General features: G+C 56.0%; 1 protein-coding gene across 6 annotated transcripts in view; it reads right to left on the minus strand.

Moving 5' to 3' along the window:
• GALNT9 (polypeptide N-acetylgalactosaminyltransferase 9) overlaps positions 1–25,022 on the minus strand; it is a 122,613-nt gene that overhangs the window by 7,881 nt on the left and 89,710 nt on the right. Inside the window, exon 1 of one of the 6 annotated variants that reach the window (XM_077955880.1) lies at positions 23,953–24,746. The exons of 4 other annotated variants lie outside the window; for them this stretch is intronic. The gene's annotated coding sequence lies outside the window, so the exon portion shown is untranslated. Of the gene's footprint in view, positions 1–266; positions 4,576–23,952; positions 24,747–25,022 lie in introns of those variants that run through there. One more of the 6 variants, XM_077955881.1, reaches the window with a different exon arrangement.

Raw genomic sequence — 25,022 nt, forward strand, 5'->3', positions numbered from 1 at the left:
CAGGGGGCTCCTCCCTCCTCGCGACTCTCTGCCTTCAGGAAGCCAAGTCCCAGGCGGGAGAGAACCGGGAGTCCATGTCGCCGATCATTTACGGCCTCTCCCACACCACCCGCCGCAGGACAGACCCAGACGCGCTCCCTCCTCGAGGAGATGATTACACAGCACGCGGCTAACGCCAGTCTCCCTGCCCCAGTCCGGCGACCCAGAGCCTCCTCGCTGCTCAGCCTGGCCCGGGACACCCCAGCCCGTAGTCCCACGTCACCCACAGGGCTCCGGCTCCTTCCCCGGGACGGTGGAGTCTGTGCTGCTGCGCCCAGCTGAGGTTGGCCTCTGCGTCCGGAGGGAGTGAACCGTGTTTCTGCATCGGGTTCACCTCGTGGCAGGAGGGTGCCCTGGGAGCGTCGTGGTTTCTGGGTTTCTGTCTGTTGTCTCTGCTGTGGGACAGCCTGTCTGAGAAAAGCTGGCCTGGAGCTGCTGGGAGCCCAGCCTGGGGTTTTCCAGGCCCCTGAGCCGGGGCTTCCTTTCTGCCTTCAAGACCAGCATCGGGATTTCTGTACGCGGCGGGAAGGGGCCTTGCTGGTGAATCCCGTACGCCGCCCTCCCATTCTGCTGATGTCTCACCTCAACCTGAGACCACCCAGGTTTCACGAGAAGGAGGGGGTGGGGCCCACGGGGGAAAGAGCTTCGGAGCCGCCCTTCACTGGAAGGGGTCAGAATGGAGGAAGCTCCACAAGGGTGAGACAGAGCCTCGTCCTCCATCATCCACCCGCCCGTCTTCAGGAGCACCTGGCACACCGGCCTCTGGGGCGGCCTCCAGCAGCTTCAGCCTCCCTGTGTACCCCCAGCACTGAGGCCACAGACTTGGTCCCCCACCCACCACAGCATCCTGTCCTCGGGCCTCACCCCAGGGAACACGAAGCCCCCCAGGGGCTCCTGACACCTGCCTTGCCCACCCCCTGGGTTCGAAGCACCGTGGCCTTCCCAGCACCCCCACGCGCACCCCTCAGGCCTTGGCACAGGCGGTGCCCATGCCGGGCATCCTTCCCGGGTCTCTGTATGCTCTGCTGCCTCCGGCCTTCAAAGCTCCAATGCCAGAGAGATTAAAGGCACGAAACCAGCCAGGCACAGTGGCTCACACTTGTAATCCCAGCACTTCGGGAGGCCGAGGCGGGTGGATCACTTGAGGCCAGGAGTTCGAGACCAGCCCGGCCAACATGATGAAACCCCGTCTCTACTAAAAATACAAAAATTAGCTGGGCGTGGTGGCAGATGCCTGTAGTCCCAGCTACTCAGGAGGCTGAAACACAAGAATCTCTTGAACCTGGGTGGCAGAGGTTGCAGTGAGCTGAGATCACACCACTGCACTCCTGAGTGACAGAGCGAGACTACGTCTCAAAAAAAAAAGGACCAAAACCACGGGCAGAGAGGAGCGGGTGCCGGTGCCGGTGCCGCTGAGGGAGGACCGCGGACCTGACCACGACCCAAACGGCAGCTGGGAGGAGGAGCCAAGCCCCCACACAAGGAAATGGCAAATGTGGAGATGGCAGCTGTGCTATCGCCTGACCTGAGCGTGGCACGCCACACCCCATGAACAAGGATAGTCCCATTTGTCCATTAAAAAAACAAGCGAGGCTGGGCAGCATAGTGAGGCCCCATCTCCATAGAAACGAACAAAAGTAGCCGGGCCGGGTGTGGTGGTGCGTGCCTGCGGTCCCAGCTGCTTGGGAGGCTGAGGTGGGAGGATCGCCTGAGCCCGGGAGGTTGAGGCTGCAGTGAGCCAAGATCACACAACACTTTCCAACCTGGGTAATAGAGAGACCCTGTCTGAAAACATAAAAAGTAAAAATAAACCTCAGATGTCGCCATCAGCCTTCAGTGTGAGTCCTCTCCCTACGTCCTGTTTAGGGCCACCATCCTTGCCCTGCGGCTGGGTGTCTGGACCGGAGGCTCACACCCCTCAGTATGGCGCCGCTTCCTGTCCATCCCCGTCTCCGCCTGCCCCTCCCCGCGGCTCAGCTACGCAGGACAGGGTTTCTGTCGCTTCTGCTCACAGCCGCCTCCCAGTGCTCAGAGCGAGGCCCGGCGCACTGTAGGTGCTTGATAAACAGCTGCGGAATGAATGTGTTCCCTTTAGGGACTCCACAGCCACTTACGGCCACTCTGTCCCCGGGGCTTTGAGGCGTTGGGGAGATTCCACGCGGGAACCTGGTGAGACTGCTGGCGGTCTACAAGGCCTCCCCAAGCCGGGTCCGCGGGTTCCAGCCCCGTTGGTGTGTGCTGAGCTTGCAGGTGGCACCGAGGCCCTTTCTTGGGTGAATGCAGCCTCAGGTCTCTCGGCTCTTGGGTCCCCCACCATGTCTCTAGAAGGACCGAAGTTACGGGAGAGGCGAGGCTCCCAGGTGGTGGGAGTCGGCTGGCTTCCATCATTAGCTAAGGACCCGTCACGGCTGGGGGCTGGGCAGGTTCAGTCTCCAGGCTTGGGCCACAGATCCCTGAGCTTTTGGGGTGTGTGGACTGCCCCTAACCACACGGGCCCACAGCTTGTGTGACCTGGCTTTTCAGCAGTGCCATTAGCTCAGGAGTGATAAGGTCGGAGAGTGAACCCCCACGCCCTCAGCAACATCCCCTTTCCTATCCCTGCAAAACAGGGGAAGAACAGGACAGCCCCCCCCGCCCCTACCCTGCATGGCTCCTCAGGCAAGTGGCACTGGTGCGCGGCGTCCCCACGCCCGGGGCAGGTCTCTTTTCTGTGTCGGAGTTAATGACCTTGTAATTGTTCACATATTTTGAAGCCAGGGACCAATACATCATCTGACTGGCAGATCTGCCTCCTGCCACATTCCCTGGGAGACTGATGCTTATACAGAGAGAGAATTTAAAGGCCCTACCATCACAGCCTCAAGGGAAACAGTTTAAACCCTCTATAAATTTCAGATAAATATTGGCAATAAATTCTCCACTCTGTGGGCCAGAGGAGACCAACACCTAAGGATCAGGCAAAATCCTCCTGTGGGAGCCAGAGGCACGCAGCCCACCTCTCAGAGGCTCTCAAGAGGCAGGAGGCCTGGGCCCTCCCCTTCTTGGCCACACTGGAGGAAGATCAGGTGAAGGAAGACAGAGCCCAGCTTGCACTCTGTGCTGAGAGCAACTGGGGCCAAGCTGGACTCACCTTCTGGTGTCAATGTGTGCAGCTCTCCCCACTGAGAGAGGGACGCTATCACCCTAGCCCTTCGTCACGATTTGCTTGGACCAACAGAAAGGGGCAGAACCCACCCAGTGCCAAGACCAAGCTGGGTCTCGGGAGACTATGCTCACACCGATCTCTGTCTTGTAACCTGCCCCCCAGCATGAGGATGAGAGACCACGCGGAACAGAGAGAAGCCGCCCAGCTGAGCCCGTTCCTCCCCACCCCAACCAGCCAACCTCGCTCATCTGGCGGCTGACTGCCGGCATCAGCAAGGCCAGCTGAGAGCAGAGCTGCTCTGTTCCACACAGGCCATGTGCCAATCCACAGAGCTGTGGGCCAAGGAAACGGTTGTCTTAGGCCGTAACATTTCAGAGTGGATTGTTACACATCCAAGAGCTGACACATCCATGCTGCTTCGGCAGGCACAGCTGGCAAAGACCGTCGCTGCTGTGGTTTCCTTGCATGCAGCAGATAGTCAGTACTAGTTAATACTAGTTACTAGCCATACATCCCCACTGCCCAAGACAACCCTAGTTGATACCCCTGACTTGGGGTGATTATTAATAGCACCTCTGGTAACTCTCAGGTGTCCTGGTTTGGGTGACGATGCCTGTGGTCACCCCCATGCTACCTGACCGTCTGGCCCCACAGTCAGGGTGGAAGTCTGAGTGTCAGAGCCATTCAAACCACAGCAACTCCATATTGAACAGGGGCTGGGCAAGACGAGGCTGAGAACCACTGGGCTGCATTCCCAGATGGCGAGGGCATTCTAAGTCACAGGATGAGAGAGGAGGTCGGCACAAGACACAGGTCACAAAGACCTTGCTGATAAAACAGGTTGCAGTAGGCCGGGCGCAGTGGCTCATGCCTGTAATCCCAGCACTTTGGGAGGCCGAGGCAGGCGGATCACGAGTCAAGAGATCGTGACCATCCTGGCCAACATGGTGAAACGCCGTCTTCACTAAAAAATAAATAAATACAAAAATTAGCCGGACGTGGTGGCATGCACCTGTAGTCCCAGCTACTCGGGAGGCTGAGGCAGGAGAATTGCTTGAACCTGGGAGGCGGAGCTTGCAGTGAGCGGAGAACACACCACTGCTCTCCAGCCTGGGTGACAGAGCGAGACTTCATCTCAAGCAAACAAATATGTTGAAGGAGCCAAGACCCACCAAAACCAAGATGGCGACGAGTGACCTGTGGTCATCCTCGCAGCACATTATACGCTCATTATAATGCATTAGCTGCTAAAACACTCCCCACAGCGCTATGACAGTTCACTGATGCCACGGCAACACCAGGAAGTGACCCTACACGGTCTAAAAAAGGTGGGGCTCTCAGTTCCGGGAAATCCCACCCCCTTTCCCAGAAAACTCACCAATATTCCACCCCTTGTTCAGCATATGATCAAGAAATAACCACAGAAGGCCGGGCGCGGTGGCTCAAGCCTGTAATCCCAGCACTTTGGGAGGCCGAGACGGGCGGATCACGAGGTCAGATCGAGACCATCCTGGCGAACACGGTGAAACCCCGTCTCTACTAAAAAATACAAAAAAACTAGCCGGGCGAGGTGGCGGGCGCCTGTAGTCCCAGCTACTCGGGAGGCTGAGGCAGGAGAATGGCGTAAACCCGGGAGGCAGAGCTTGCAGTGAGCTGAGATCTGGCCACTGCACTCCAGCCTGGGCGACAGCCAGACTCCATCTCAAAAAAAAAAAAAAAAAAAAAAAGAAATAACCACAGAAGTTAATTAATAACCAATCAGCAGCCCTGGGGGCCACTCGGCCTGTGGGGCAGCCATTCTTCTCTTCACCTCATTTATTTACTTGTCTAATAAACTTGCTTTCACCTTACTCTGTGGATTCGCCCTGAATTCTGCCTCATATGAGATCCAAGAGCCCTCTCTTGGGGTCTGGATGGGGACCCCTTTCTGGTGACATGAGGAAGACACGGGTGGCTGAGGGGCTGTCACTAACTGCAGAGGCCACAGATGGGAAGATGGCCGACTCCTCCACAGATGGGTGGGGCCCTGGGGCCCCTCGTCTGTAGGCCCCAGGCTGGGGCATCACAGCAAGAGGAGAGACAGGAGAGGGGCCCCTGCTGCGCGCGGGCGTCAGGTCAAAAATCCCCCTGTACACTGAGGACTGACGTCGTCTTTGGCAGCGCTGTGGGCCTAGCACAGGGCCTGAGGGCGAGGCCATACCATGAAGTCGGAGCTGTTCTTCTGGCCGAGACAAGCAAAGCAACAGGGCTTGTAGGGTTCTCCTGGAGGCGCTGGGGACACACGGCCTCCCTCATGAAACTGTCATCTAGAGGGGAGGCCGGCAAGGATCAGATGTCACACTGGTCGTGTGTGGACGCAGTCGGAGGACCGACCGGGGCCGTGGGACTCTGGCAGGAGGGGCGCCCTGGCTGGGGTCGGGGATGGCTTCCCAAACCCCAGCTCTGAGCAGAGATGGATGATGAGTGGGGTTAACTGGCGGTGACATGCAGGCATGCTTGAGGCCCGAGCTCAGTCCTCCTGGGCCATGGGGCAGTGCAGAGCAGGCACAGGCAGGCTGTGCTGCAGTCAGGGACGTAGGGGCTCAGAGAGCGTCCTCAGGACTCCGGCTATGAGGCATTGTCAGATCACCAGGGGCAGGGTGGGTGGGAGGCACTGTTTCTGTGAGTGAGGCCGGAGCTGTGGCTCCCAACTCCACTGAGTCACTGGGGTTGCATCCACAAACCACCAATTCCCTGGCCCATGGGCAGCTGGAGGTGGCCGCTGATAGAATCCTGGCCGATGAGGTGGAAGCAGGGGCCTCAGAATGGGGCTCTTGGCAAAGCTGTGACTTATCCCGATTTTTTTTCTTTTCTCAGATGGAGTCTTGCTCTGTCACCAAGCTGGAGTGCAGTGGTGTGATCTCGGCTCACTGTAACCTCTGCCTCCTGGGTTCAAGAGATTCTCCTGTCTCAGCCTCCCAAGTAGCTGGGATTACAGGCGCCGCCACCATGCCCAGCTAATTTTTGTATTTTTACTGGAGACAGGGTTTCACCATGTTGGTCATTCTTGACCTTGTGATCCACCCACCTCGGCCTCCCAAAGTGCTGGGATTACAGGTGTGAGCCATCATTCCCGGCCTATCCTGATTTTTAAAAAAGGGAACAGCCTCAGCTGGCAGAACCTTTTGCCCCTCTCCGTTCTTTTTGTTAGGGATGTGGATGTGAGGTCTGGAGGAGTGGCAGCCATCTCGAGACCATGAGGCAACAAATATGCACGCCAGAGCCTGTATAACAAGGATGGCAGTGGACTGTTAGAGCCCACGCCCCCACGGTCACCGGTGAAGCACTCGGCTCTGTGTGTTCTGAGACACAAAACTCCATCAGTGCGAGCCTGAGGAACCAAGAGGACGTCTGCTGTTCTATCCCTAACCAACAAAGCGGGCCCAGGAGGTGGCAGCAGGGTGAAGAGGAAGCCCCACAACCTTGTGCCAGGGCAGGTGGGGCCAACCTCATCGTCTGCAGGTGAACATGAGGCCAAGGCACAGAGGCTTGGTCCCCTGCCTGAGGCCACATGGCTGGTGCAGGGTGGCAGGGAGCCCTGGCCACCGGGCTAAGCCTGAAGCTGCCTCTTCACCTGGAGCTGTGGAGCTGTCACTGAACAGGACCACCCACCCCCAGGGCTGCGGCCACCCACCCCTGCCCCTTGGCTCCTGGGCTGACTTGGTAAACCCCTGACGGGAGCAGCAAGCAAAGGGCAGGCGTCGGGGCTCCTGGTGGCTGCTCGGAGGGGAGGCGCTTGTGGACTTGGGCCCCCTCCTCGGGAGCAGGGGAGACCCTGCCTGGTCCCCGGCCCCAACAGATCTCTGGGTCTCAGTGCGTCCGGGACGAACATCTGGAAGGTGAATTCCAGGGTGGCGGTGGGCGGGGGAGACCTGACTCCCAATCCTCGACAAGGCTGGAGCTGTCACCGGCAGGGCGGTGCGGAGCGGAGTCCTCACTGTGAAGGGGCGAGCTCTGGAAGCCTGGCGCTGTCCTCCCTGGGCCTGTGGCTGGGCATGAACCGCTGTCCCCGCCTCCGTCTCCACGGGAAACACGGCCGCACCACGCAGGAATGCCCGGCCTTGCCGGTAGCGCCGTGAACTTTACTCAGAAGCCGTCTCTCTTGCTATCTTCATTTTCTTCCCGCCACCGCAGTGACCAGACAGTCCCTTCCTGGAGTGCCCTGTGGTTAAGCAGCCAGCCCTTCCCGCAGGAACAGGACGACTTCCTGCGCGGCAACAGGACGACTTCCTGCGCGGCAACAGGACGACTTCCTGCGCGGCAACAGGACTTCCTGCGCGGGAACAGGACGACTTCCTGCGCGGGAACAGGACGACTTCCTGCGCGGGAAGAGGGCTTCCTGCGCGGGAACAGGGACCGGCGCGCAGCGTTGCCGCGGGGTGATGTGCGCCTCTCCTGGACTCCAGACTCATTTCATTTTGTGGCTCGGCTTCTACGGCGCGATGCGTAAAAGACCCCCCTGTGGCCATCCCCACTGCTCGTGGGACCCTCTGGCTTCTCGGGCACCGAGCAACGCCCTCCCCGTGAGGTACTGGTGGGTGCCAGGGGTGCTGGACACGGCTGCCACACCTGCATCCCTCAGCCCTGCCTGACCACATGGGAAACGGGTGAAACCTGGGCCTGGAGCTTCTCCCAGCTGCCCCGGACTCTAAACCACACCAGGTGGGAACCGGCCCTGACCAGGAACCAAGCTGGCTGGGCAGGTGGGCGAGCCCGGGGGCCCCTCTCCGGCCGGCTGGGCAGGTGGGCGAGCCCGGGGGCCCCTCTCTGGCCGGCTGGGCAGGTGGGCGAGCCCGGGGGCCCCTCTCCAGCCAAGGCGCCCCCAGCTCTTCCAGCGAGAACACCGGCCCCGCCCGCCTGCAGCCTCTCAGTGCCCCTTGTGCCCGGACCCTCCTCCCAGCCGCTGCACGGCCCATTCCCCAGAGTCCTCCTGACCTGGCAGAATATGCCCGTGAGGGCCCTGGCCACAGAGGGACGGCACTGGCCCCTTCCCTTGGTCTCCACCCCCAGCTCCTGGAAATATGCATTTGCTATTGCTGCATCACAAAATACCATGTTTTTTGAAACATATGCTATTAGAAACATTTTCTATTTTTGTAAAAACAAGAATTTTGAAAATCACACACAGACATCTGGAAGAAACTGTTCCCAGTGGTTATCACGGGACAGAATGTTTTATTTCCTATGCGGCATTTCTGTAATATCTGAATTTTCATGCTGAGAATGTACGGTTTTCTCTTTTTTTTTTTTTGAGACGGAGTCTCGCTCTGTGGCACAATCTCAGCTCACTGCAAGCTCTGCCTCCCAGGTTCACATCATTCTCCTGCCTCAGCCTCCCGAGTAGCTAGGACTACTGTGCCCGCCACCTCGCCCGGCTAAATTTTTTGTATTTACTTTAGTAAAGAGAGGGTTTCACCATGTTAGCCAGGATGGTCTCGATCTCCTGACCTCGTGATCTGCCCGCCTTGGCCTCCCAAAGTGCTGGGATTACAGGGGTGAGCCAACGCGCCCGGCCCTGAATATATGACTTTTATCCCTGAAAATAACGCAGAGACGTATGCACGGTGCTCCTGACTTCACCAGGCCTCACCCACGGCAGCCTCCCGGGGCCTTGTAGATGACACGACGGTGCCCGGGTACAGCAGGTGACAAATTTGTCGTGTGTTTCAACTGAGTTATGAGGTGAGTGCAGAAGTAGCTGTGGTCTCGCGTTGCTGGAATGTTTGCCGTTTGATATTGGAATATGTGCTCCAATAAACGTTATGTTATTTACCATTTTAATGTGCATTTCTCACTTTATGTTTTTGCTAATGACTTGTTACTTGCTGTTTATTTTATGTTTATTTTAGACTACGTAAATGATGTTAAACAAAAGCAAATTTGAGCCATTTTCTTATTAGAGTTCAACATGGGTCGTAAAGCCACAGAGACAAATCACAACATCAACAACGCACTTGGCCCAGGAGCTGCCAGTGAACATACAGGGCAGTGGTGGCCAGAAGCTGCCAACGACATACAGGGCAGTGGTGGCCAGGAGCTGCCAACGACACACAGGGCAGTGGTGGTTTGGGAAGTTTTGTAAAGCAGAAGTTTTGCCTTGAAGATGAGGAGCGCAGTGGCTGCCGTCAGACGTTGACAATGACCAACTGAGAGCGACCATCAAAGCCGATTCTCTCACAACCACACGAGAAGCTGCCGAAGAACTCAGCGCCGGCCGTTCTACAGGAGTTCGGCATTTGAAGCAAATCGGAAAGATGAAAAAGCTCAGTAACTGGGTGCCTCACAAACTGAGTGAAACTTTTAAAAAATGACTGTTTTGAAGCATTGTCTTCTCTTATTCTACACAATGATGAACCGTTTCTTGACTGGATTGCGATGTGCAATGAGAAGTGGATTTTATACGACGACTAGTGATGACCATCTTAACGGTTGAATTGAGAGAAGCTCCAACTTGCCAAAAGCCAAACTTGCACCAAAAAAGGGCCTGGTCACTCTCTGACCGTCGCTGTCTGAGGTCACTGTCTTGCCGTCGCTGGTGGTCACTGTCTGGTGGTCACTGTCTGGTGGTCACTATCTGGTGGCTGCTGTCCGGTGGTCACTCTCTGGCCGCCACTGTCTGGCCGTCGCTGTCTGGCGGTCACTGTCTGGCCGTCGCTGTCTTGCGGTCGCTGGTGGTCACTGGCCGTCGCTGTCTGGGGGTCACTCTCTGGCAGTCGCTGTCTGGCGGTCACTGGCCATCACTGTCTGGTGGTCGCTGTCCGGTGGTCACTGTCTGGCTGTTGCTGTCTGGTGGTCACTCTCTGGCCGCCACTGTTGGCCTGACCCACAGCAGCTTTCTGAATCCTGCAAAACCATTATACTTGAGAAGTGTCCTCAGCAAATCCATGAGTTGCACCGAAAACTGCAGCGCCTGCCGCCGGGCTCGGTCCACAGAAAGGACCCAATTCTCCACCACAACGCCTGGCTGCACATCACACAACCAACATTTCACAAGCTGAACGCATTGGGCTGCGAAGTTTTGCCTCATCCGCCATATTCGCCTGACGTCTCGCCAACCGACTGTCACCTCTGCAGCCTCTCGACAACTTTTTGCAGGGAAAACGCTTCCACAACCAGCAGGATGCAGAAAATGTTTCCAAGAGTTTGTCAAATCCTGAAGCACAGATATTTATGCTACAGGAATAAACTCATTTCTCACTGGCAAAAACGTGTGGACTGTGATGGTTCCTATTTTGACGAATAAAGGTGTGTTTGAGCCCAGTTGTAATGATTTAAAATTCACATTCTGAAACCACAATTACTTTTGCACCGACCTAATACAAGAAAACGCCTCATGTCTATTCGTGTCCATTCGGTCAAACCACACGCAGCCGCCTTCCTCGCTGGCCAGAAACAGATGTGCATCTGCAGTCTCACCGGGTTCACCTGTGATCCACTCACCCCGTCCACCTGGCCATTCTGTCCCTCATCCTCTGTCTCCACCGTGGTTTTCCCAAATACTCTCTCTGCAAAAGGCAGCAGGCCCAGAGCTTCACAGAGCATTTCCCCTCCCTGTCGAGGGGACCCTGGGGCAGGTCCTTCAAGACCATTTGCGGGATCAGGAGACGGGCATGGGAAGGCTGAAGAGTGTGTCCAAGTCACCCAGCTGGCACCCGGGGCAGCCAGACTTCAAACTTGGTCCCCAACTGCAGGCCACGTGATTACACACCACACTCCTGCCCTGCAATCCACGCCTGTGGGCTGTGGCCCATGTGACGGTTTTACATCGGTTCAGGAGGTGAAGGTCCCGTTATTCAGTGGATGTGAGGCGCTGCTGGAACCGTGTCTGCAGCTGTGAGTGACGCCTGCATCAGGGGACACTCCGCATAGCAGCAGGCGTGCACAATGGGCAGGCCCCCCCAGCCAGGCCTCAAGAGCAAAGACAGGGCTGGGGGTTCCCAGAGAAGGACGCCAGCTTTCAGACAACACGGAAACCCCACCTGGGTCTGCAGCCTTCAAACCACAACACGAAAACCCCACTTGGGTCTGCAGCCTTCAGACCATGACACAGAAACGGCACGGAAACTCCACCTGGGTCTGCAGCCTTCAGACCATGGCACGGAAACTCCACCTGGGTCTGCAGCCTTCAGACCACGGCACGGAAACTCCACCTGGGTCTGCAGCCTTCAGACCGTGACACAGAAACGGCACGGAAACTCCACCTGGGTCTGCAGCCTTCAGACCACGGCACGGAAACTCCACCTGGGTCTGCAGCCTTCAGACCATGACACAGAAACGGCACGGAAACTCCACCTGGGTCTGCAGCCTTCAGACCACGACATGGAAACGACACAGAAACCCCACCTGCTGCCCACCTTAGGGATATCAGACTTGGCAGCCCTGCAATTGTGTGAACCAATTCTTAGAATCAATCACTTTCTTTACACACTCACACAAAAATGCACCATAGATGCACACGCGTGCAACACAATCAGGCATACAAACACACACACACTCCCACCCAGTCACACGCACACTCACAGTCACACACACATTCCCACCCACCCACAGGCACACTCAGTCACACACACTTCCACCCACACACAGGCACACACACACACAGTCACACGCACACTCCCACCCACACATAGGCACAGAGTCCCACACACACACACAGGCACACACACACCCACACACAGGCACACTCAGTCACACACACTTCCACCCACACACAGGCACACTCACATGTGCACTCGGCTGTCCTCCCTGTCAGCCTCTGTGATGTACCTGCAGGGACAGCTCATTGGGTGAGCACCCAGGGGCTCTGGGGTCAGCCCTCATGTCTGAGGAGTGTTCCAGGGGGCGTGAGGCCCACTGTGGCCTCTGCAGTGTCCAGGAGGCACCGGGGGCCTGAGGAGGCCCCCAACTTGCTGCCAGCTCTCTAGAAAAGAATGCAGACACGTCCCGGAAGCTGAAAGAAAGAGTCTCGAATGTATCAGTTGGCACGCATGGGCACTGACGGTCCAGAACAGCTGGGTCACGGAGCATCCCTGGAGATGTAGGCACGACTCAGCCCATGTCCACATGCCCTCCCTGCAGCATGAGTCCAGGGGGCACCTGCGACTCTGAGTCCTCAACCACCCGCCTCCCTGCCAGGTCAGGCCTGGGGATGGGGGTCTGGGCGCCTCGGTCCTCCCAGGTGAAAGCCGGGACACCACCCTCACAAGGATTACCAGGAGGGGGACTGCCCCCAAGGGCACCTGGAGAAGAGGAAGCCGATTCCGGAGTGCCCCATCTGAGGTCCCTGATGGTGGCTCCTTCGGAGATGACTGGAAAACCACGCCTGAGACTCCACCATCCCTCTCCATGCCGGCGACTCCACCGTCAGCAGGAGCCCAGGGACGAAGGTGGCAAGCAGGAGCTGAGCCCGTGTCTTAACCATGCTTTCATATTTTCTGTATCTGATCCTTTGACATCTGGAACCTCACTGGCCCGAGAGGCCTGCGCCTGCCGGGTGAGCGATTTCCGAGAGCCAGTGAGCACCCGCCGCGCGTCTTTCCAAGTGCAAACCGGGTGACGCGAGTCCACAGCCCACTGCCTCTGTCCTTCACTCTGGGCTGCCATCCTCCCACTCAGCCACTCGGGAGGATGGTCCCTGCCCCAGAGCTGCTGAGACGATGGAAGCCAGGTCCCCCAGGGCTGCTCACCCGGCCTTGCCCGTTCCTGGCCCCGTCCCCCTCACACCCTCTGCCTCCTGCCCAGCCTGGTGCCTCGCAGGTGGCCCTGCTTGGTGGTACCCCCTTCTCTGGGATCCGTGCGTAACAAACCATCTCACCAATGGCCGTTGTCTCCTGGCCTGCTGGCTGCGCTGTCCTGAATAACGACAAAGCCACTTGGAGACCAGGGCAGGCGGTGGCAGCCCGTTCCCACTCAGTGTCTGATCTTGCAGAACAGAGGATGCACACCCGTCACAGAGGCCTGTCTCACTGTTCTACGTGGAACTGGAAGATTCTGGCTGATGGGCAAAGCCAGCGTGAGGCTGTGAGCCTGGAGAAACCTGCCGGCCTCCGCAGCACCCTGCGCTGGTGCTAACTACCCCGTCAGTGTCCTCACTGCCGCGCTGTCCCGCTGTCCTGCCCGTTCAAAGGCGTTTGGGAGGAAACGTGACACGATCACTGTTGGTTTCCAGACGTCGAGTCCACGCAGCTCCGGGTGGCTTTGCAGCCGCTTTGGCAGAACAGACACACTTAGGTTTCATCAGGGCCTCACCTGAGCCCCAGCTCTTTCTCGTGCGATTTGTAGGCGACACAGCCCAGGCTCTCAGGGACAAAAGTCCTTCCTTGCACACCGAGCTGCAATTCACCAGCCCTTCTATTGGGCTGCAGGCCCTGCACACAGACACAGTCAGGTTCTAAACGGAGTCCAGGACGCGGTGCCCGGCACCGCTTGGATGCCAGTGCAGCCCGGGGAGGATTGCTGGGCGTGGCCCCGGCTCTCGGTGAGGCTGTTTGTTGCTGGCCTCGGTGGAGAGCACGAGCAGCTCCTCCAGGGAGGGTGCGCTTCCTCCCTCGTCCCAAGAGCGCTGCCCTGCCGGGGCTTGGCGAGTGCGGGGACCACTCCGAGGGCCGGGCAAGGCTGGCATGGCCAGGGTCCACTTGATCCTGCCTGTTGGCTCCAAGACTGAGGTTCAAGAATGAAGCCAGTCATCTTTGTATCATGAGGAAACACGTGCCAACCAGCACCCGGTCCCACAGTGCCAGGCTGGCACCATCACAGCCACCACGTGGCTCACGTGGCAGCATAGACCGGCCAGTGGGCATGGGGGGCAGCCTCGCATGGCCACATGGGACCCAGCACGGGACCCAGGTGCCCTCTATCACCTCCTGGGTGCTGGCCCTCCCTGACTTGCAGCAGGGGATGGAGAGGGTGCAAGGGGGCGGACAGCAGGGTCGGGGGGCTTCTGGGCCAGGCCCGAGGGGCTGCATCCCCCTCCCCAATGCCCTGTCCAGGGCTTAGCCAAAGGACTCCTAAGGGATGGTGGGTGGACGTGTAGAGGGAGGGGAGATGGTGGTGGGGGACACACAGGGGCTTGTCCATGTCCATCTAATGAGAGAGAGAGACACAGAGACACAAAGACAGAGACAGAGACATGAGAGAGACATGAGACATGAGAGAGAGAGAGAGACATGGAGAGGCAGACAAAGAAACAGATTATAGAGAAGACAGAGAGATGAACACACAGAGAAAGACACACAGAGACAGAGGGAGACAGAGAGAGGCGCACAGCCCCTTGCTTCTCTCCCCACGGGGTCCCTCACACAGGGAGAGCAATATGGAGGCTTTCCTGGGAGGGTCATTTGCTGACAACGTCCTGGAGACCAGCACCAAGCACTCTCATCTGCAGGAAAGACGGTGCGTGGCGCAGCCGCAGGCCCAGCAAGGAGCCAGGACCTGGGTGCTAAGCGCAGCGTGCAGCCTCGAAGCTGCAGGCTCAGCGAGGAGCCAGGATCTGGGTGCTGAGCGCAGCTGGCAGCCTCGGAGGACAGGGTGTTTTCTGTGGCAGGAATAGGGCGAGGAGGGGGTCCACAGGCAGGCGGCACTGAGTGTCCCCCATGGCTAGCTCCTCCCTGGTCTCCGCTGGGCATCTTCCTTCCTAAGATCTGTGCCCACGTGGCTGCCTTGGGAGGGGCTCCAGCATCTGGGGGGATGAGCTGTTTTCTCTCTTTGGGCCACTGAGTGGGATGCCCACTCACAAGACTGGAGAGACGCCGTGGCCGCTTCTGTGGCCAAAGTTCACCTCTTCACTTGGCGCCGTTCTGAGCTGGAGGCTTTGGCTCCCACGAAGCCTGTGAGGAGGCGTTTCTGGGCTTTTTGCCCTTGTGGGCGGTCTGCCCTTGTAAGGGGGAAGGAGAATTTGGGGATAACTTGGCTCTTTCTTGACTGATAGGTTTAGTTGTGTGATGAACTGTGTGTTTCCTTTTGGGTGTTGTGATCCGCTAAACTGTTATAAAATCTGGTTTTCACCTTGAAAATAATGAGGATGAGACTTTACTTCTCAAGTTATGGCCAACATTTGCTCAAGCCCACCTCTCTTCCCTTTTGCCAATATTCCTTGGATAAAATAACTGATAGAATGACCCACCCTTCCACCCATTTACCCATCTACTCACTCATTCACCCACCTAGCCACTATCTATCCATCTGTCCATGCGGACTCATCCATCCATCCATCCCCGCATTCGGCCAGCCAGCCATTCACCCATCCATGCATCCCACCCATCCATCCACTCACTCATCCATCTATCCATCCACCCATCCATCCATCCCTGCATCCAACCAGCCAACCATCCATAATCCACTCACTCATCCATCTGTCCATCTATCCATCCATACATTCACTCATCCATCCACCTACTCATCCATCCATTCCTTTATCCATTCATCTACCTACTCATTCACCCACCTAGCCACTATCTATCCATTCATCCATGTGCACTCATCCATCCATCCATCCCTGCATCCAGCCAGCCATCCATTCACCCATCCATTCACCCATCCATGCATCCCACCCATCCATCCACTCACCCATCCATCCATCCAACCATTCAACCATCCATCCATTCACTCACTCATCCATCTATCCATCCATCCAGCCATCCAGCCATTCACCTATCCATCCACCCACTCATCCATCCATTCCCCCACTCATCCATCCACCTACTCACTCATGTGCACTCATCCATCTATCCATCCACTCATTCATCTATCCATCCATCCATCCATCCATCCCTGCATCCAGCCATCCATCCATTCACTCATCCATGCATCCCACCCATCCATCCATCCACTCACTCATCCATCTATCCATCCATCCATCCATCCCTTTATCCATCCATCTACCTACTCATTCACCCACCTAACCACTATCTATCCATTCCATCCACATGCACTCATCCATCCATCCACTCATTCATCTACCCATCCATCCATCCCTGCGTCTAGCCAGTCATCTATTCACCCATCCATGCATCCCACCCATCCATCCATCCATCCACTCACTCATCCATCTATCCATTCATCCATCCCTGCATCCACCCATCCACCCACCCACTCATCCATCCATTCCTTTATCCATCCATCTACCTATTCATTCACCCACCTAGCCACCATCTATCCACCCATGCATTCATGCATCCACCCATCCACCCATCCATCCATCCACCCACCCACTCACCACTCCTCCATCCATCCATTCATTCATTTATCCATCAATCTACCCATTCATTTGCTCACCTAGACACCATCGATCCATCCATCCTCCCACCCACTCATTGATCCACCCATCCATCCACTCATCTACCCATCTATCCACCATTTAGCCATCAATCTACCCAATCATTCACCCACCTAGCCACCATCTATCCCTTCCTTCTCTCACCCACTCATCCATCCACCCATCTGCATTAGTCCCTAGAATCAGCATGACTCTGTCTAGGCATTGTGCAAAGCTGTGTCATCAAGATGAGGAAAAAACCTTAGAGGCCAAGCAATCCCTGTGTTCCCAGCACAGGCCTCCAGGAAAAAGGTTGGATGCACCAGAGGTCCAGGCTGATGCGGACGGAACCCAGGCATCCTGACCCCCAGGTTGTCTCACCTGGTACAAACCCAAAAAGTGCCCAGTCAGCACTTTCTCTTTGGCAGAACAGAATTTCCCCTTTAACAAAAGGCAGGGCTTCATATTCACTCTGGAGGAAATTGTGTGCATCCCTTTGAGAGATTTCACATTGAACCTAATTTTTAAAAAAGATTTATAATCTGCTCAGCGTGTCCCTGCCCCTGGAGCCCAGGCCTGTTTCGGGAAATGATAATTCCTCTGGTGCAGCTGCAGGCAATGCCACCCTCTTGTCACACACATGCCTCGTTCTGCAGCAACGATCCATCTTCAGGGCAGGATCTGCCTGGATTTATCGCTAGAAAGGCAAATCCCATCTCCCAGGGCACAGTGGGCGCCATTCATCAACGTCAGACAGGAAACCATCTCTTCCTGGATGAGAGGCTGCAGATATACCCCGGAGGCAATGCAGGCAGTGGCCACGGCGTTCCCGCCCCAGGGCCAGCTGCTGTCCAGACCCTCCTGCTCACCTCACCAAACACTGAACATCTCAGACAAATGAGAGAAACAGCATCTTCCTTCCAAATAAGTGGTTCTCAAAGTGACCCAGCAGCACCAGTGTCACCAGGAGCTCCCAAGAACCTCAAATTCCCAGACCCCACCTGGGACCTGTGGAGTCAGAAGCTCCGGGGAGGGGCGCCCCGCGTTTTGAGCTCTCAGGATGCCACCGATGGAGCCGTTCGAGGACAGCAGAGCCAAGCGCCTGAGGCTTCTCACCCGGTCCCACCCCCTCCACACAATCATCTGTCCCTGAAGCCCTGTCCCTTGAATGGCAGAACCACACCTGGTGGCTTTTTCTGTGATGTGCTTCTGTCCTCAAACAGAGATGAGGCTACAGTTTAGTCATGGTTTCTGCGGAACCAGACCCGCTGCAGCTGTGACAGATGAAATGCTGACATTTTTCAGCACCACAGACATAGAACTCTCCCCTGCTGTTTCAGACACGCAGAAACAATAGATCAGTTGTTTTAAAAGTTAAAAGTAACATTAGAAAACAAGGTGAAATTCTCCGTAGCTCAGGAGGAGCGAAGCCGGCTGCAGTGAGTAGCATGGAAGCCAAGAGGTTCTGGGGACCGTTGGTGGGACAGGTGCTGGGTGTGCGGCCAGGGTCCTGGCATGAACTCAGGGTGGGGATGAGCTCCCTGAGACGGAAAAGACACTGAAACCGCTCTGATGGACCCCTGGGGGCTACAGCCAGAAGTGTCCCACAGCGAGAGGCAGCAGCACGAGCGCTTGGGCCGGCACACGCCTGGGAAGGGGAAGGGGCACCTCCCCAGGGTGACACCCGCCTGGGAAAGGGGAAGGGGCACCTCCCCAGGGTGACATCCGCCTGGGAAAGGGGAAGGGGCACCTCCTCAGGGTGGCATCTGCCACCGGCTTCCATGTCATGAGGCAGAAGTGCCGGGAGGAGACGCTCTGAAACTTGCTTCCCAGAGTGGGTGTTCATGGAATTAAGCTACAACTTCTGTAAAAGATGAGCGCTCAGCAAAATGACAAGGCAGCTGGGCACGGTGGCTCATGCCCGTAATCCCAGCACCTCGAGAGGTCGAGGCAGGAGGATCACTTGAGCCCAGGAGTTTGAGACCAGTCTGGGCAACCCTGTGAGACCCTGTCTTTACCAAAAAAAAAAAAAAGAAAAATTAACCTGGGTGTGGTGGCACACGCCTGTAGTCCCAGCTACTCAGGAGGCTGAGACAGGAGGATCATCTGAGCCCAGGAGTTTGGGGCTGTAGTGAGTGATGACTGTACCACTGTACTCCAACCAGGATGACAGCGAGACCCTGACTCAAATAAATAAAAATGACAAAGCACCTGAGGAAATCCAATTCCAGGAGAGTCAGCCAAGAAATCCAACAAAATAAGTGAATTTAAACCCAGAGACAGAAAAAGATAGTAATTAAAGAGGTCTTAGGATGACTGTTAGAATTTCCAAAGACATTAAGGAATGAGAGAAAAGCATTAATCAAAAACGCGAGTTTATGAATCAAAATAATTATTTAAAAAAACCAGATATGAAAAATACCCGTGGAAGAAAGTCTCCTAAATGTAAGATGCAGTCATTAACTGGAAAAACCAAGGCTAAGCAAGTGGCTCAAATTGCTGTCTGGATGTGGCTGAAGAGAGGACTTATTCCCTGGAATGCAGAACCAGGAAAGTTTCCTGGGACACCCCTCAGAATGGAAAGGAGATGAGAAACAGGAAAGAGACATTGGTAACCCTGAGGGTCAATCGGAGGTCCCACTCGCCTCCAGTAGGATTTCCACATGGGGAAGCCACGCACTGAGAAACTAAGGACTGTCCAGATTTGTAGAAACACACAGGTGGTGGCTCACATCTGTAATCCCAGCACTTTGTGGGGGCCGAGGCAGGTGGATCACTTGAGGTCAGGAGTTCAAGACCAGCTTGGCTAACATGGTGAAATCCTGTCTCTACTAAAAGTACAAAAATTAGCTGGGTGTGGTGGCACGTGCCTGTAATCCCAGGTACTTGGGAGGCTGAGGCAGGAGAATTGCTTGAACCTGGGAGGTGGAGGTTGCAGTGAGCTGAGATCATGCCATTGGACTTCAGCCTGGTGACAGAGTGAGATTGTGTCAAAAAAAAAAAAAAAAAAAAAAAAAAGGGCTGGGTGCAGTGGCTCATGCCTATAATCCTAGCACTTTGGGAAGCCAAGGCGGGCAGATCATGAGGTCAGGAGTTCAAGACCAGCTTGGCCAACATGGTGAAACCTGTCTCTACTAAAAACACAAAAATTAGCTGGGTGTGGTGGTGGGCACCTGTAATCCCAGGTACTCGGGAGGCTGAGGCAGGAGAATCGCTTGAACCCGGGAGGTGGAGCTTGCAGTGAGTTGTGATCATGCCACTGTGCTCCAGCCTGGGCAACAGAGTGAGATGTCTCAAAAAAAAAAAAAAAAAGGACAGAAAGCCTGAGATGGACAATGTATGCAACACCCCATAAAGGAAAGGAATCCACAAACGCACAAATGTCAGGGCTCTGTGATCAGAGGAACTTGGGGGCCCAGAATCCCACCCCACAGCCGTTCCTGGTACCGTGCTGCTGGGTGACATCGGGTAAATGCAACCCGCACACATGGAATCTAATTTCAGCAAAAGGTTCTCGAGTTCACATGAGAGAGTAAAAGCAAGAGAATAATAGGCAAGAAAGTCCTAAAATAGTAATGGGGTCATGTTTAATCACTAGACATGCAGCTATTTTATAAATAATTGTATAAATAATAGCTTAGAGTAGAAAGCCCAAGACAGACAGTGGATTGAGTAAGCCTGTGACAAGGGCTGCTCTTCTGTTCACAGCTGAGGATAGAGATTTGATGAGTGGCCTGAGAAGGCTTCGTACACCATCTTAAAACCCGATAAAGATCAGCAGCTTCCTCATGTGAAAACACACAGCTCCAAATGGATGAAAGCTTTTAATTTGAACAAAGAATTGTACGAGTATCAGAAAGATGTGCAGAGGGTCAAACAGGCTTCTCCAAGAACGACAGCAAAGGCACAGGCCATTAAAACACAGATACCAGGCCGGGTGCAGTGGCTCAAGACTGCGGCCCCAGCACTTGGGGAGGCTGAGGCAGGAGGATTGCTAGAGGCCAGGAGTTCAAGGCCAGCCCGGGCAACATGGTGAAACCCCATCTCCTCACAAAAAGTAGATACAGTTCACATTTACTAATTCCTGTGTATCAAAAACTCAACACCATAAAATGAAGCCAGACGAATGGGGAAAGCGCTTGGTCATACGCGCAGTTCCTGTCCCCAGGGCTAAGGGCTCCTCACATGAACGAGCACACAAGGGGTGCCGCGAGCAGCAGCTGGCAAAGGAAGGAGGACACACGGCCGACGATGCGCGGAGCACTCAGGCTCATTAGCCACGGAGGAAACACAGAGAAGCCGCAGAGGCACTTCCTGAGTACCTGTCGTGATTGCAAAAGTGACAATTATCACACTCAATCGGCTCCTGAGTGCTGCAAAACCTGGGACGCCACTTTCTCATGCACGACTGCGGAGGAGATACGAACGCTATGGACACACCCCCCCCCGCCACACAGCACACAACCCACACCCTACACAACCCACACCCCCCACACACATACACCCCACACAACCCACACCCCACACATCCCACACTGTCCATACACATCCCACATACACCCCATACACCCCATATACACACCCCACTGTACATACACACCCCACACACCCTACATATACCCCAAATGCACCCCACACACTACACACCCTACACATACCCCAAATGCACCCCACACTACACACCCTACATATACCCCAAATGCAGCCCACACACTACATACCTTACATATACCCCATACATACCCCACACACTGTACCTACACAACAGACATATGCCCCATGCACACCCCACACCCATACACCCCATACATACACACACCCCACATACATACCCACACATACCCCCGCCACATACACGCCAATCCACACTCCACACTGCATATACACACGCCACACAAATAAACACAACCCACAACCCACACACAGTACATACACACCACACAACCCACACTGTACATACACACCCCCGACACACACCACACAACCCACGCCACACACACTGTACATATATACTCCACACCACACAACCCACACCCCACTGTACATGCACACCCCCATACCCACCACACAACCCACACCCCACATGCTGTATATACACAACACCCCCCACACCACACCCCACACACAAAACCCACACCCCACACTGTACATACACAACACCCACACACACAACCCACACCCCCACACACTGTACATACATACCCCCCCACACACCACACAACCGACACACTATACATACACAATCCACACACATGCCCCATATACCCCATATACACACCCCACACATACAACCCCCACACCCCACACTGTACATACACACTCCACACACCCATACACCGCCCACACACATGCATCCTATACCCCCACCCCACACATTGTACATACACACTCCACACACATACACCCCATACACACACCCCACACTGTACATACACACCCCACACATACACCCCATACACACACCCCACACACTGTACACATACACCTCACACATATGCCCCATATACACCATACACACCACACAACCCACACACTGTATATACACACCCCACATACACCCCATGTACCCCCATATACACACCCCACACACTGTACATACACCCCACATACACCCCATACACCCCATATACACACTCCACACACACACACCACACAACCCACACTCCACACTGTATATACACACCCACATACAGCCCATGCACCCCCATACACCCCCACACACTGTACACATACACCCCACACATATGCCCCATACACACTATAACCACACCACACAACCCACACCCTACACACTGTGCATACACACCCCACATACACTCCATGCACCCCCATATACACACCCCACACACTGTACATACACTCCATACACCCCATATACACACTCCACACACACACACACCACACAACCCACACCCCATACACTGTATATAAACACCCCACATACACCCCATGCACCCCCATACACCCCCACACACTGTACACATACACCCCACACACATGCCCCATACACACTATAACCACACACCACACAACCCACACCCCACACTGTACATACACACCCATCCCCCCACATACCACACATACATACGCCCCATACACACCCCACAGCTTTTTTGGGGGGAGGAGGGAGGTGAATTTGGCAAATTGTATATAAATCCATGAAAATATGCGTTTCCTGAGTCAGTAATTTCGTTTCTAGAAATTCAGCCTCAGGAAATGGTTAGGGTGCGAGGAGAGACTCAGACACAGGAAGAATCGTTTCTGCGCCAGATGGAACAGAGGCACCAAAATGGCCCCCAAGCTCGTCAGCAGAACCCCTGGGCACCGGTGTGCAGCTGTGCATGGTGCCGTCCCCGAACGCGTGTGTGGGGAAGTGCACTGTGCAAAGGCCCACGATCCGCTCCCCGGCCCAGCTCCCCAGCCCCGCTGGCCACAGCTCCCTCCGAAGCCTGTGCCTGGGAAAGCACCACCACGGGCCGCGTTACACCCGGGCACAATCCTGCACCACAGACAGCGTCCGACAGACGCAGACGGGCTCCAGTGAGGTGCACGTCTCGGAACGGACGGAGGCAGAATTGTGGGCGATTTTTATTGTGTTCTAGTTAACTTATATCCAGTGCTTTCCATCTAAAACAGTTCTTCTAAAGAAAAATGGTATTTAAGGAATGTCTGCACGTGATGAAAATCAGCATTTATTGCACGCTTGCTGCATCCCAGGCACCGAGAACCCCACTGCGTTTAATCCTAAAAGAGCCCCAGGGGTGTAGTCTGTAGTTGTGTTTTTATCCTTAGTGACAGATGGGGAAATGGAGGCTCGGGGCTCAGAGGCAGCCCTGCTGGTTAATGGGCAGAGGCAGGGTCCAAAGGCAATGTGGAGGGGTCTTCTGAAGACCCCTCGTGCTCAGCGGGGCTTCTCCACAGGGAGGTGCAAACGGACAGAGACCTCCCCGTCCCCACCTTGCTCCGAGCCTCAGCTTCCCCATCCGTCTCCTCCCTGCAGCCTGGAGGCCTGGTTGACCTGCTGAGGTTGAGCAGGGGCTGTGGGCAGGTGAAGGGCCCACCTTGTAGCCACAGCCGCCTCGGTGGTCTGCCGGGGAGGGGGGTGCCGGACTTGGTGAGGACGCCACATGCGGCCCCGGCGGGGGGATGGGAGCAGCCAACCACCCGTGGCTGGAACAAGCCTTGGAGAAAGCGGCTCTAGAGACAGGAACAGGCCTCAGGCTCTCTCCAGCTTCTCCCTCTGCCCTCCACTCACGCAGAAAGGAGACACCCCTGGCTCCCTCTGCCCCGGGCACTCCCTTTCCCTGAATGTGGGCCGCGGGGCAGCCGGGCAGCACCTCCTCACTCCCTCCCCAGAGGAAGGGCGACGCCTTTCTGCCTCTGGTGAGACAGGGCTCATTAACAGGACCTTGTGAGAACTCACCCCCTCGGAGAATCGCAAAAGCCACCCCCAGGCCCCAGACGCCCTGATGCTCACACAGCCCCCCAGCGGGGTGAGGTCTCGAGGGTCCGGGGTCCAGGAGGCGCCTATCCGTGCGCCAGTGGAGGTTTTCTTGTAACACCCTGAGGAGCAGCAAGTCTGAACGTTTCAAGACAGAGACGCAAACGATTTCCAATTTCCGCTCTGCAGACGGCTTTCCTGGCCCGACTCTCACACTTGATTTCATCCTGACCTTTATTAAGCGTAATGGATGCGATGGACTCATTTGCCTCTAACTGGCTCTACCACTTTCCTCATTAGATGAGGAGCAGCTGGCGTTTCTACCGTTGCAGAAACGTAAATTAGCCCCAAGATGGGAGAATTCCTCCTCTAATTGCGCTGAATTGATCAGAGAGGCCGCTGGTGTGGATGGGTTAGACTCGGGTGCGCGGGAGCTGGGGCCAGAACACATGGCCACGTGGTCCTGGAGCAGACGCCTGTGCCAGTGCATGGGCTGGGGGCTGCCCTCCCCTGGGCATGTACCAGCCTCAGGGCCACAGAGCTTTGTCCTTGCTGATCCCTCTGCTGGAACACTGTTCCCTGCAGCTGCCTCTGCTTCTCCATCCTGGCTCACAGGTCGCCGCTCCACGCACCGTTCCCTGGTCTTCTCCCCACTTAGGCCTCTCCCCGCAGGTGGAGCCCACGCCCCGGGTCCTCCCGGGTCACCTCGGGCAAGCCCCACGAGGCGCACGCTTTGTCTGCTTTGCTCTCCGTGGAACCCGAGCCCAGAGCAGCCTCCAGCACCTGAGCTCACTCAGAAGGAATCTGTTCAGCCAATGAATAACTCGCTTCCCTTTGACGCCCCACCCGTCCTGCCCTGGCGCGAGCACTACGGAGAGACTATCCTGATGACTCATCTGTTCATTCACTAACACCCCGACACCGGCCACACCCTGCTGCAGGCCCTGGGGCCACACTCGCAGGCACAGCACTGCAGCAAGTTCTGCTCTCACGAGCACACATGTCGGGACGGGGCTGGGAGAGAGGCTACCTAGGCCTCAGCGGGGCTGTCCCCACCCTTCTCGGGCCACACGGCCAGCATGGTTGGCAAGTTCTTAGCTGGGAAG

Source organism: Macaca mulatta, chromosome 11 (assembly GCF_049350105.2).
Source record: "Macaca mulatta isolate MMU2019108-1 chromosome 11, T2T-MMU8v2.0, whole genome shotgun sequence".
Taxonomy (NCBI): domain Eukaryota; kingdom Metazoa; phylum Chordata; class Mammalia; order Primates; family Cercopithecidae; genus Macaca; species Macaca mulatta.